The 12,996-nt window shown below is 43.1% G+C and overlaps 1 long non-coding RNA gene across 1 annotated transcript in view; it reads right to left on the bottom strand.

Annotated features, from left to right (window-relative positions):
• Nucleotides 1-7,779: 7,779 nt before the first annotated feature.
• LOC147818554 (uncharacterized) overlaps nt 7,780-12,996 on the bottom strand; it is an 11,696-nt gene continuing 6,479 nt past the window's right edge. The window contains exon 2 of the long non-coding RNA XR_015437867.1: nt 7,780-8,185. This is a non-coding gene — a long non-coding RNA (uncharacterized LOC147818554). The remainder of the gene's footprint in view (nt 8,186-12,996) is intronic.

The raw sequence follows: 12,996 nt of genomic DNA, 5'->3' as shown, positions 1-12,996 counted from the left end.
CAGCTGCTTGTTATCTTCTACCGAGTCCATCTCAAAACACATCGCCGGGTCTGAAGCTTTCATACAGAGATAGTGCACGCTCAAATGTGCACACGGCGTAACAGTGAACCTCATAGCGTGAGAAGGCTGAGGAAGTGACTGGTGTGAGAACGCTGCCACCGCAGCCCTGTGGCAGCTCTGCCTGAAGCCTGCGGTAGTCTCGATTCACCCTCCAGTCCTCTGAACCCCCTCGTCAACCTGCTTTCAGTTTCTGCACTGTCTTCCAACGTTTGCTGAACTTTCAGCTTCTCCATTTCCACTGTGCACAAATCATAAACAAAAACTCTCTCCAGCTGTTTCTCCACTTAATTCTCCTTCATTATCATTATTATTATTATTATTTTCATTGTTTAGCCCTATCTTAAATTTATGTTTTTCTTTGTTTTTAGTTACCATGATTTATATTATATTCTTTGTACTTCGAGATTCACAGTCATTTTTCCTGAAGAGCATCATGCCTGAACTGTAAATGCTCTGAGTGTGTGTAAGGGGGTGTAATGCGCACTGACTGGCATCCTCCTCTGCTGCCGGAGCTCTAAAACACACAGACACACAAACACGCACTCCTGTGTTTGAGGATTTAATGTGAAAATCTTGATGTTTTGGTAACATGGTGCTGTGTTCAAGAGAATTAAGTTTATTTTATTTTCCCCTGCATGCTTTTATGACCTCTTTCTCCATCACACACAAGCACACATGGGGCAGGAGGCAACCCATAAAGGTTACTAAGGGTCATGTCTGAGCAGCGGAACTGAAAAACAGGAAGAAATGTGAGGTGTAAGGATGGCAGTGTGTCTGCTGCGTGCATATGTGTTTTTAGCTGGGTGAAAGAAGTGGTTGGTTAAATGCCTCTTGTGCAATGCAGAGAAGCCGTGAGGCAGAGATGGGAGGTGTGTGTGTGTGCGTGTGTGTGTGTGTGTGTGTGTGTGTGTGTGTGCACTCAGGAGGTGATTAAGAAGCAGCAGCGACAGCCGGGGAAGACAGAGATCACTTCATTTTGTTTTACAGCATTTGGGGCTGTGCTCCTAGACACACACATGTGCACACACACACACACACACACGCGCACACACACACACACACATGTGCACACACACACATACAGAGTGCTCAACAACCGAAAGTAATTCGGACTGACAGCTAGCCTTCACGCTCTGACGCACCTCTCCTCCCAAAATGGACGCAGAAGAACCGTTTTACACATGCATGCACACACACACACACACACACACACACACGCACACACACGTAGTGCCTAAATGGGCTTTCTGTCCACAGCAGCTGAAAACCCAAAACATTAAGTGGAGGAGGGGGATGTGAGGGATGAATAGTTGGGGGGGGGGTGTTTGATCAGGGTGAGTTAGGGCCAAGCAGACCAGCAGGTTAGCAGGTTACTTAGTATAACACATCCAGATCTCTACTCCTTGAGTAGCATCTTTTGTTAGACCCTCCCTCGCTGGTAAATGCCCACATCTTTCAAATTCTTCACACCGTCAAACTGTACCACAGGCTTTGCGTAAACTGTGTTTGTAGTCCGCAAGGCTTACTGAGATTATCCTGATAACATGATAGCATATTATAATGAAATTTTAAGAATCATGACTAAAGAAAAAGCAGATGAATGTGCATTTCCTGCTCATGTAAGTATTGAGACATGGGCAATGTCTAGTAGGTTGTGCAAATTCTGCACTCGGGTGCCATTGAACCACTGCAGAAGAAGAGGGCGAAATTCCTCTCCAGACATGTTTTAAACAGTGCAAAAATCCTCTGCTATGATTAATATTTTGTTTAACATGGTTTTCCCCACATAAAAAGTACAAAAGAAAACTCTGAAAAGGGGCTGGAAGCTCATTACTCATTACTCATTACTTCCTGATTGAGAAATTGGATCAGACCTTGTCCCCCGCCCCCCACCACTGCTGCTCACTCCAGCCTGACAGGTGAAAGAACAGAGTATCAAAATGGTTAGCGGAGGAAACATCAGAGAGACTCAGCTACAAGAACGTGAGGCCACCTTGAACTTTGACCTTTGACACCCAAAATCTTATCAGTTTATATGTGATTCCAAGTGAAAATTTGTGCCAAATCTAAATAAATTTCCTTGAGGTGGTTTTAAGATACCACATTGAAGAGGCCAAAACTGTTCATCCGTGAGCCATAATTAATGTTTGTGCCAAATTTGGAGAAGTCACGGCGTTACTGAGGTATCGCGTCCACGAGAATCGGACGTGCGGACAACCCGAATACAGTATGACTCTGGCTGTTGCCGACGCGGAGGCATAACAGGAGGCTGAGCTCTCACATCCTCCCAACAAAGTCATGTTTCAACAGCTTTCAGTCTTATGTTAACGTCACTGTCAAACTCTCTTTCAAAGTGCCATGAAGAGAAAAAGTTCGAGGTGTTTATGATTCACAAGGGAAAAGGAGGATGCGGTGAAGTAGAGGAGAAAAGGAACGTAGAGGGGAAAGTGATTTAGAGAGCGGCTGAGGTATGTAATAGAGACAGTGAGGTGTGATTTAGGGCCGGGAGGAAAATGGAGAAGTAGGGGCGTGCCTTGGCGTAGACGGAGTGTCATTTAATACAGGAGCGAGTGGAGAAATTATTGCATGGCCGCTACGCTAGCTGACTGTAGATGTGACACATCGCTCATAAAGCTGCTATCCCAGCTGAATGGGAATTACCCCATTAACGCAGGCTGAATGCTAACTGCTGGGGCACATATTGGGCTGGCAGCAAAGAGCTGAGCTGGCTAATGACTGTATGTCACTGTAATGGTGTGTCTCTAACAAGTGGCTCTCCCTCTGTGGGACGCTTAGCTCTTCATCGCTCCGCTTGGCCTCGAGTCTTCGTCACTCTGCCGCTGGATGACCTTCCAACAGGAGCTTGAGATGGAAAAGTCATTTCTGCAAAAAGGTTCCTCACTGCATCACACGTACATCTTCTGCTTTTGAGCTACCTGACTTGTGAAGAGGTGGGATTTAAAAAAAAAAAACTATACTAAGAGTGTCATCAAAGTAACAAAAGACTCTGATTAACCCATTCACATGGCAGTTTGCTTTAATGATCTGCAGCAGATGCTTCCCACACAGAAGGCAATTCTGCCCAGACATCCTTCACTGGAATGTCTTACAGCATGTCACAGTTTAGGAAAATAAATGCGTGTATATTCTGGGCACCACATCCCCATGATTCTCCAAACAGGAATTTTCACACCATAGCATAGCAGAATTTGATCCAGCCAAGTCCTAGTCTTGATTGGGGTCATTTTTGCAGGGTTATCATAACCAGTAGCACACTTTCACAATGGCACCTATCTTGGCTCGGTGTGAAAAGGGATATTAAATTCAGAAAATGAAATAAAACACCTTTGATAGCAGTTGTGAGGGAGGGAAAGTAGAGCCCTGGGATGGGAAGGACCTGATTTGGATAATGTAAGTTAAAATAGCTTTCATTTCTCCGAGGCACTGGTTTCCAACATTTCATTTCTATAGTTCTACAAATAAATCAGATTGAATCTAAGTCTGAAATTCACTGATTATATCATAAGTTAATGTGGTTTAAATGAAAAGAAATCAGGATATTCATGGTGAATGTTGAGGAAAGGCGACCCGCAATACCACCTTTTAGTTTTAAAACGCATCTCTTTTGCTACGTTTACACCTGGCGTCCACGCTACTCTGGAGTTTTGTCAGTGCCTAAAATGGAGACTTTTGGAAACTCAGATTTAGCATTATAATCTGAACGGGCAAAAATGGAGACCTTTGGAAACAATGACATAGATTCAGCCACACCCAAAGCCACGCCCACCTGGACCAACCATCCAACCTTGCAGGATTTGGTTTCCTGAAACTTACTATATTTTTATTAGATCAGTCAGTCCTCACCGACCTGCTGTTACTAGAGCTCTAGAGAGTTGTTACTAGATAGAGGCCTGAAAGAGGAGATGCAAAACACTGGAAAAGTGTAAAATGTGGGTCTCCCTGAACCTCAGTGAAGTAACAAAGTACTAACTTTCCATAAATCTGAACAAGTTGGTCTTGTGCCTAAACCTTTACCATAGTGTTGTCAATTAAATTGATTTGTTTTTCTGCAGCTTAAAGGGACAGACAATAGATGTCCTGGCAACGCGAGCATCAGATCAAAAAATGCTTCTGTGTGTCGTTCTTGTTTAGTTTGAAGGACTTGTTGAGGATCCAGTACAGAGCAATGAAGAAAACGCTGCACAAGAGCTTTGTTTAAACGATGTAATGCAATTTTGGCGTGACAATCACGCCCACCATACACAATGATTCGCCAGCTTTGCTGAAGTGTGAGAGTAGGCAGAGTTCCAATGTCACTGTTTTTAGTCTTTTAGTTTACAACCATGTGCAACACCATAAATGTCTGTCAGAAGAACCGTCCAAACAAGTGATTCACTCCATCGAGAGAACAAAGACGCAAAGCTCTTGGAGCGAGATCAGAGAGGCAGTGGGAGGCAGTCATCCCTCTTTCAAGTGTGACCAGAACAGATATAAACATTCAGGTGTGAACTAGATTTTTTTTTAAGCACAATGAACCCGTTACTGTCACCTTGCTACTTAGTGGACACAAACACAGACACTGGACATAAACTGTGATTTAATTTATGTTAAAAGATCGGAAAGTTGCAAAAGAAGTTCAGACTTGCTAATAGGTCCCCATCATAGTGAGCAGTCACTGTGATTTCTTGTTACATTATTATCACATCATAGTGCAAATGTAACCAGAGATCATCTTGCTTGGTGAAATGAGAGTTCATTGTTTTTTCAGCTGCCAACTGAAACGCACAGTATGTAACTTCTGCTGCTAGGGGTCTCGATCAAAATAATAACAAAAGTTGGCATTTGGTGTGGTCGTTAAGTAGCGTGGGATCATAGGAGTTGTTGTCTTCATCAACATTACCATCATTCAGTGTCAGTGGTTGAGGAGGTTTTTACTGAATGAATGTGATGATTTATCCACAGTGGTCTCCTCCTCTCCACAACAAACAGACCTGGTGATTATGACCAGTAAAAACACTGATTGGGACAACATGCAAAAGCTCGAATGACAATGAAACAAAGCTTTAACAACAACTCTTTCCCCATGACCAGTGTGAAAACTTTCTTTATACTGTGGTTAGTTGCTGTGGAAATTCTTGTGGTGCCCACACTGTAAGTGATTGATTTTTATCTGCCACTTTAGCTGTACATTTTACCCAGTTACATCATATTCATCTTTATATTTAATCACAATAAAGATGGGTCCTCTGGGTATTATTGCTCCACTCAGGGAGTCTGGACTACCTAGTTGTTCCACTGAGACTATCTATCTATTCTTGATACCGAGCATGAGTCTGAAAGCAGTAGGCGATCTGTCATTCATGCTATTAGTTCATGGTTATCATCAGCGGTGGCCAAGGCCATTAGCCCAGATCCATTAGCAGCAGCCATCAGCGAAGCCATTAACTCCTCTCCCCGCTAAAACGCTACTGTCCCTCACAAAGACTCATTAAGGAGAGGAAGGGAGAGATGGGCATATGGAAGGAGATGGAGAGATGGAGAGACAGAGGGGGAAGGAAGACAGAGAGAGGAGGGCAAAGGTGGGAGAAAAAAAAAGAAACACTGAAAAACTAAAGGGGAGAACGCGCAGTGAGGAAGAAAAGGGGAGACTTAGATCATCTTAATTGTTCTTTGTGTCATTTCTCTCCACTGCCAATCTGCAGTCGGTGTAAGATGCACACATATATTCTTTTTCACATCGTCCTCGACTGCAATTGGTAGAGCTGGAAAGGGTGAAATTGTCTGGAAGTGTATTAATGATAAAAGACTTGAAAGCATGGTATGGATTCTTAACAGCAAAATCAGATTGAGCATGCAATCCCGATCCTGCACAAACTTGTTTTTTTCTATTTTCTCCAACTGTTTCAGCACAAAGAAAAGGGTCAACTTTGTGTAGTGACTGAAATTGTAGTTATAAGTCACCGATATAATTATTACCTCCCAGACTAGGTCACTGCACAGACAGGTAAGTGTCCAGAATAAACAGGACAGGAGGCAGATATGTCAAAAAATAGAAATAGAAACTTTATTCACAGCTTCTTTCACAATGTAAAACGCTACTAAGAACTACTAAGAAGACAATAGAGCAGGCTGTTGGTGGCCGGCGAAATCTGACAAACTTAACTCCATCTCAAAATGCGGCTCCCTGGGGCGGCTACAAATGACACTGACGGAGCCAGTAGAGACGCTGAAGGAGCTGGTAAAAAGTTTAAAAACTATGTTCATATTTTGACGGTCCACTAGCCGACTTGGATTTGAGCCAGTAGTCCCCACGGCCAGTCCGCCTCTACTCTGGCCTTATCTCTATATTTGTCGGAGGCCTTTTTTTAGCCCAAAAATAATTTTCTTCAGTGGAAGAAATTCTGAAAGGTGGCTTTCACCTGAATGCTACGGACCATCTCGCGTTTGGTCAGTGCTTGTGTGTTTATAAACGTGGAGAGGGCCAACAGTTCAACAGGAGGGACTCACGTGCACTAACATGCACGCTCTGCCAGACTGGCTACCAAAACAATGAACAGAGAAGCTCAGATTACAACACACACACAGGGGGTCTGACTTCATTCTCTGCTCAGGATGCTATGGCTACACTATGTCTTTACACAGAAAATAGTCGTTTGTTTCTGTATTATGGTTCAAAATCTCATTTACAGAACCTTTAACGCATTGGTATCGGATCAGTGCTCGGTATCGTTCGATACACATGTTCATGTATTGGAATTGGTATCAGGAAGGAAAAAATGGTATAGGAACATTTCTAGATTGACATAGAAATACCTTTAATAATAACTCAGAACACCCATGAATGACTATTTACCTTTTCATTTTTGTTTCTCCTAAATTTTTTAGATCACCAGTTTGCCCCGTTTCTCCTCATCTCTGTTGGTGGGGTTGTTAACCAATTATGAAGCACATAAAGGGAACGAGGGAACTTCTGCCTGAGCAAGCATGAGAGCGAGATGAAAGAGAGGGATGCACAGAAGTGATGGAAGGAGAGAAAGGAAGGAAAGAGGGAGAGAAAAATGAGGGAGGTGAGTTTAGCCTTTGCCCCAACGTTCCATTCTATCCCAGAATACTTTGGGGCCCCCTGACAGACGCTTAATGCCTCACATGGACGCACATGAATGTATATTAGCTTGTGAGCACGTACGCACACACACACACACACACACGCACGCACACACACACACACACACACACACACACACACACACACAGTCCTGCAGCTAATCTCTGATGTGCTTATGGGGGTGGTTGGTTTCATGAGCAGAAAGATCAGGGCACAAAACCGTTATCTCTCATCTCTGCCTCGTCGTACTTTTTCTTCTTCTGTCTCATTTTTGCTCCTTGTGAGCATATTGACGCGAAGAGATGAAATGACATGTGAATGCACCCATGCACTCTCTCACATACGCACACATACCCACACAAGCAGACAGATAGCGAGCTCGATGTCAATAGGTTTGTTTTGGAGCCAGGATCAGGTGGTTCACTATGTAGGTCAGAGGGAGAATAAAAGGAGAGAGAAGACATGTGTTGGTATCCTCAATAATTAATCAGTCCTTTTTTTTTCTTCCTTTGCCTCCGTCTCTCACAGACTGACACAGACGTGTGGATAAATGGATAAGCTTGGAGGAAGTCAGGCAGACAAACATTGGCAGAGGAAGAGACAGACAGTCGACCGCACATCACACTCTGGGGTTTATTTGTCCTCAGGGAGCCTTTAGCTCGCATAATCAAAATTCACACTCACAACTTGCTCAAATCTGTCCATTTTTTATGTTTTCTGTAAAGGCGGTTTCACACTCTTGCACCCACACAAAGATGCTTTTGAAGGGCGACGCTGGTGTCCTGGTGTTTTGATCTGCAGTATCCCTGTGTGATCTCGGAGAGAAAAAGGAGGGACCTACGAGGTTGGGTGGTTTCGGAGAAGGGTGGTGCCGCTGAATGATTGACGTCTGCACTCATGGCGCATTGCTTAGATGACCTCACATATACGCAGGCTGGTGACACAGGATATCCTGCTGTAGGCGTCGGCTTAGGGAAGAAGAGGAAGTGCTGCTGAGGCTTATGGGAGAGAAGTTTCAGTCTGTATGGGAAAGACCACAAACAGAGATTGGGGCCATATGACATCTGATTAGATAGAGCTAAAAATAAATATAGAAAATAAATGTAGAGATTAACGTATTATCTTTTATGTTCTGGGCATGTAGCGAACACTCTCATTTACCCATAAGCCAACATTTTCATCCATCATAAAAGGGGAAAACACATTAACAATGTATTAGGAACATTGTGTGCCTAGAAGCAACACCAGTGACCCAGCATACACAATAATACAGAGCCCCTGAGCTAAGCTAAAAGGGATGCAGCCATTATGAAAAATATTCATATTCAAGAGCATAAGGACTAGAAACTTTGCTCTGTTCTAAGATAATGATATCTGCCTACCTGCACTTTTAAAGCTCACTCATTAACATTCATTCATTAACCTATGCAAAAATGTTCCTCGACTAAAACGTAGCCTGTCATAACCATGGACTGTAAACAAAGATGGACGTAGCCTCTGTGACGTCAGCCACAGGTTTCTGAAGTGTGGTTTTGAAGCTCAGAGTGAGCTGCTCTGCTGTCACCATCTTGGCAGTGCCTGATTCCACCTAAGTTGCAATGAAAGAGGAAATCAGCTATAGGTTGCAAAACTGTTTTTAGTACTAGTCTGTAAACATGTTTATTTCTGCTGTAAAGTTGGAGATTTTAACATGGAAGTCTATGGGGATTGACTCACTTTTGGAGCCAGCCTCTAGTGGTCATTCGATGAACTGTAGTTTTTAGCACCTCCGTGTTGGTCTGGGGTTGCAGCTCGCGACTGACACAACGCAACACGTTTGGTTTACAGTTCAGTTTCAACTTTATTTGTCCCCGAGGATCAATTGGTTTTGCAGCAAGAACTAAATACAAAACACATTTTAAAATGCAGATACAAGAAAATGAAATAACAAAATTTTAAGTGAAGCGCTCAATTGCTGTAAAGTGCAATGTTCTGGGAAGTTGTTTACAAGCTCAACATGTCACCTGTATAAAATAAAAATACAACAGCTTATAGTGGTCATAATCCAGACCTTTGGGAGGAAGTAGGAGGACCCTGTTTCCCAACTTGATCTGTTCCTAGACCCTGAGGGAGGGAGCTAAATCTTTATCGGGCGTTTCTGTAATTTCATTCCCTAACCTGTGATTGGCATTGGTCGACTTGTCACTCTCAAAAAAATATATAAGTTAATAACCACAAAAACAAAAAAATAAATAAATACCTAAGTAGTGAAATAACTATATGGTAATTGATTAATGCAGTTTTAAGCTCAGTTTGATTCTGACTGAACATGTTTTCTATTAAGGAAGTAGCAAAATTTAAAACCAGGACAACTATAGATTACAGTTCTGTGCACACATTAATAATAAAATGGAAATGTATAATACTTCAAACGGAGAAATATCATTGAAGTTGCAGAACTGGTTTCTTGATGTATTGCTGATGCATATCTTTCGCGAACATCGGAGCCATTCTCTGGATGAGATGAAAGCTGAAATACCCAGAACTGATTGGAACTATTGTACTGTACTGTGTGTGCATTATCCATCTGTGTGCGATGTGTTGGGGTGAGAGAATGAACAGAAACAGAAAAACCAACAAGTCGGCGAACTTATGACAAAAGAAGTAAGTTGTCATCGATTTCCAATAGTGATTTAAACGAAGTAAGGTTAGGTTTTGGCACAAAAGCTGCTTGGTTTAGGTTATTGGAAGAATCAGAATCAGAATCAAACATTGACTGTTGGTAGGAGATGGGATATAAACAGCGATCTCCCTTGTCAAAGTCACACGCTTTGTTGAGCTGTCCCTTCCCCCCTGAAAATCCCCCTATTGCTTTGCACAGATATGAAAATGTCACAACACTTCTGCCTTTGCTTCTGACAGACAAGAAATAATCCATTATGGCCACAGGAAATCATAAATCTTGTTTAAGGCCTTTGAACAAACTGCAAATGCACAGTCTTGAAGGAACAGGTAGGAAGCAAGGGAGCAGATACAGGAAGTAAAGGGAGTGAGCCGGGAGGTAAAAACACAGGCGGGGATGGAGGGGAAGCTCAGTGCCTGAAGCAGATGGGGAATAAAACAATGGGGGAGCTGTGATATGACGGGATTCCCCTACATTCCCCTGTTTTGACCGAGGCCAGCAGTGACAACAGCCTGTTTGTCATGTGCAGGAATGAGAAGCAAGGGGCACACATGTTTGTGTCTGCTCATAGAGGGTTCATTGTTACAGGGCGTCCATGAATCAGAAACATAAAATAAAATCTCCTGCAAAAAGAAAATGAGCAGCCTGGCCTTTTAGCTGGATTAAAGATACAAAAGAAGAATCTTTGCGTCTGTGGATTTCATTGGATTGGGAACACGTAACTGCTGATGTGATGAGTGACTGCAGTTATGAACACATTGTGTAACTGGTTGCGCAGTGCAGAGCAGTCTGACCTTACACAACAGACCCAAATATTTCCCCACACACACACACACACACACACACACACACACACACACACACACACACACACACACACACACATTCAGGCATGTTTCATCTCTCCCACTGCAGTAATGGGGTCACAGAGAGTTAGCTGAGAGCGCTGCCCCTCTCCTTTGTTGTGTTGTGTTGTGTTGTTTGCTTTCAGGCCTGTTGGTTTCTCTTCCTTTTTGTGTAGCCTCAGGTGTCTTTGTCGGCCTGTATGTCTGCTCCATGCCCCTCCCCCCGCCCATCAGTTTAATTGGCTTATCCTGCCGTGTGTCTTTTTTAGTCATCATCCTGGCCAACTTTAGGTTTTCACTCCAGCGCAAAATATCTCTCGTTCAAATTTAGTGCAAATTGCCTCTGTATACCTCCCATTCAATTGACTGTACGGTAGCTGACATAGATGTGAATGAGCTCCTAACTTTCTCTCTAGATGATTTCACAAGTAAATACAGCTGAAATCACAGCACAGTCTTAGTCTTTAACTTGTCAGGTAACAAAGTCAGGATTTTAGCAGCAGCAGAGCAGCAGCTTGATGTACCACGTTTTCAGTCACTATTTCAAACTTGCTCCGTTGTCTGACGACAGAAACAGAAAAACATGTCAATGAGAGGCTTTATTGTGAATTCAACTGTATTAAGATACTGTATATGTGAGGGCAGAGAGGAGGGGAGAAGAAAACAGATAAAGAGCTGAAACCAACTGACACTAAGCCGAATGCAAGTATGACGTGATGATCATCGTCATGAATGTGCTAATTCGAGTATTACGTCATCTAGCGACATTTAGTCACTTTTCCAGCAACTTTGGCTACTAAACATCTAAAGTAGCTGTTTTCAGCAGTTGCACAGCAGTTTTCAAATTCTTTCTCAATTTTTAAACTGCTCACACTCCCTCTGCTATGACTTCTGTTTATCCCTACACTTCCTTGACTGCATAAAATGTTTCCCCTGAACATAATCTAGGGAGTAATTACACTTCTTCTATATAGTCAACAAAGTCCACGTTTGTTAATATAATTTCTAGGGACTGTAATGTGATATTCTTTTACCCTGGATTTTCTGTTGAGGTTGTCACTGCCTCTCATATATGACACCTGTAGACGTAGATGTGAGACTTGACTTGTTCACATGGAGACAGAATCCAACAGTAACCCAGCTGTCCCTCCGTCTGACTGCACAACTGACAAACTCATTATGTTCTATACTGTAGGCAGTGGTTTCCCCTGCTGTGCTTCCCCAGCCCATCAGTCACACACGCACTCGCACACGCACACGCACACGCACACACACACACACACACACACACACACACACACACACACACACACACACACATTAATTTTCTACAATGCTGCAGGACTCTTTGCCTTGTCAGTAACTTATTCTATGTGTTTGTCCTCCTATCTTTGTGAGGACCAGCCTGGGTAATGAACGGAGTTGGGACATTTTTTGGCCGGTCAGAGGACTGTTTGAGGGTTAAGATTTGGTTTTAGGTTTGAGGGTAGATGTAGGTTTAGGTTAGAGTTGGGGTAAGGGTTGAGATTAGGCATTTTGTTGTGATGGTTAAGGTTAGAGTAAGTGGCTAGGGAATGCATCATGTCAACGAGTCCTCACAAAGATAGAAGTACAAGTATGTGTGTGTTTAATTACTACATTCAGCTTGATCTATTATTCTAGTCTACTCATGCAACAGACACACACACACACACACACACACACACACACACACACACACACACACGCTGAAGAGAAATAAAGAGGAAAAGCTTGCTTCTAGGTTTCCTCTTCACGGTGTTTGTTTTCGTGTGTGTGTGCACAAACACAATGATTCATGAATAATTATGACAATGTGAGGCAGAGTCTCTTTGTGTCTCTTTACTGTGACTGCTGTGACTGGTGTGTTCAGTACATGTGTGTCGGACGTGTGCGTGTATACAGTGTGTGTAGTGCTGCCCATCCATCATCTGTAGCTGCTATAGCCTGAGCGGGGTTGTAGCGTCTTTCTTTGTACTCTTTAAATAAAGATGGACTTAGCCTCCGTGAATGTTTCTGAAGAGAGGTTTTGAAGCTCAGAGTGAGCTGCTCCGCCGTTGCCATCTTAGCGGTTCCTGACTCCACCTAACTTGCTGCTAATCAAAAAAAAGACAAAGAGGTAGGGCGTGTGTGGAGCCGAGACTTCAGTGCATGCTGGTTTGTGGCAAGCATACGCTCACCCACCTGTCGCTCAAAGCAGCCACGCCCTCAATTATGCTGAACTTTAAGCCAAAATGTAAACAGGTGAGATGTATAAATATCATGAAGGAGGAATAACTTTAGAGACCAAAACTGTTGTTTGTACC

This window comes from Seriola lalandi, unplaced genomic scaffold (genome assembly GCF_002814215.2).
Source record: "Seriola lalandi dorsalis isolate HSWRI2012SDOR001 ecotype SW California unplaced genomic scaffold, Sedor1 jcf7180002054563, whole genome shotgun sequence".
Classification (NCBI taxonomy): Eukaryota; Metazoa; Chordata; class Actinopteri; order Carangiformes; family Carangidae; genus Seriola; species Seriola lalandi.
This window is presented reverse-complemented; position numbering and strand designations above follow the sequence as displayed.